The sequence below is a fragment of the Mustelus asterias genome, chromosome 4 (genome assembly GCF_964213995.1).
Source record: "Mustelus asterias chromosome 4, sMusAst1.hap1.1, whole genome shotgun sequence".
Lineage (NCBI taxonomy): Eukaryota > Metazoa > Chordata > Chondrichthyes > Carcharhiniformes > Triakidae > Mustelus > Mustelus asterias.
In genome coordinates, this window is record NC_135804.1 from 140723984 (window position 1) to 140725750 (window position 1767).

The window sequence follows — 1767 nt, forward strand, 5'->3', positions numbered from 1 at the left end:
TGGTCAATGGTAACCCCCAGGATTTTGATTGTGGTGGATACAGCAATGGTAATGCCATTGAATATCAAAGGGTGATGGTTAGATTCTCTCTTGTTGAAGGTAGTCATTGCCTGGTACTTGTGTGGTGCGGATGTTACTTGTCACTTACCAGTCCAAGTCTAGATGTTTATCTTGCTGCATGCAGACACAGACTGCTTCAGTATCTGAGGAGTCACAAATGGTGCTGAACATTGTGCAGTCATCATCAAATACCATCATTTCAGACCTTTTGATGGAGGAAAGGTCATTGACAAAGCAGCTGAAGATGGTTGGTTGTAGGATACTACCCTGAGGAACTCTTGCAGCGATGTCTTGGATCTGACATGATTGGCCTCAACCATCTTCCTTTGTGCTGGGTATGACTCCAACCAGAGGAGAGTATTTCCCCAATTCCCATTGACTTAGGCTCCTTTGTGCCATACTTGGTAAATGATGCCATGATATCATGGGTAGTTACTCTCATCACTAGAATTCAGTTATTTTGTCCATGTATGGACCAAGGTTGTAAAGTGCTCTGAAGCTTAGTGACCCTGGTGAAACCCAAACTGAGCTTGTTGAGCATATTGTTGCTAACTGAATGTTTCTGTCTCCGTGTCTGTGTATCTGTGTCAGTGTATCTAACGTCTATCTCTGTGTAGCTGTCTCACAGTCAATTTGTTCCTGTGTATATATCTCTCTGTTTCTGTGTGTTGATCTATCATTATCTCTGTTTCTGTACCGATCTATATATCTGTAAGTGTATCTGTCTCTCTATATATCTTTTCTTCTGTCTCTCTCTCTATCCCAATCTGTATCTCTCTCTATCCCCCTCTATATATATCTCTCTCTAACCCCCAGCCTCTCTCTCTCAATTCCAACCTGTATCTCTTTCTCTCTAACCCACTCTGAATTTCTGTCTCTATCTCTATCCCCCAGTCTGTATCTCTCTCTATTCCACTTTGTATCTCTCTCTATCCTAGTCTGTATCTCTCTCTCCCAGTCTATATCCCTCTGTATATATCCCTCTATTCCACTCTCTATCTCTCCCTGTCTGTGTCTCTCTTTATCTCATTCTCCATCTCTCTCTCTCTTCCAGTCTATATCCCTCTGTATCTCTCTCTATCTCTCCCTCTCTGTGTCTCTCTCTATCCCATTCTCCATCTCTCTGTGTCTCTCTCTATCCCATTCTCCATCTCTCTCTCTGTGTCTCTCTCTATCCCACTCTCTCTGTATCTCTCTCTATTCCACGCTCTATCTCTCTCACTGTATCTCTTTTTCTCTATCCCATTCTGTATCTCTCTCTCTCTCTCTATCTATATATATATATATATATAATCTCAGTATCTCTCTATCCCACTCTGTATCTCACTGTCCCACTCTGCATTTCTCTCTCTTTCCCACTCTCTCTGTCCCAGTCTGTATATCTCTGTATCTCTCTATCCCACTCTGTATCTCACTGTCCCACTCTGCATTTCTCTCTCTCTTTCCCACTCTCTCTCTCTGTCCCAGTCTGTATATCTCTGTATCTCTCTCAGTATCTCTCTATCCCACTCTGTATCTCACTGTCCCACTCTGCATTTCTCTCTCTCTTTCCCACTCTCTCTCTCTGTATTTCTCTGTCCCAGTCTGTATATCTCTGTATCTCTCTCAGTATCTCTCTATCCCACTCTGTATCTCTCTCTCTCTCTCTCTGTGTATCTGCTGTGGCTCAGGCTGGGGGATGGGCGGGCCGGCTCCGCTGCGCCCTCT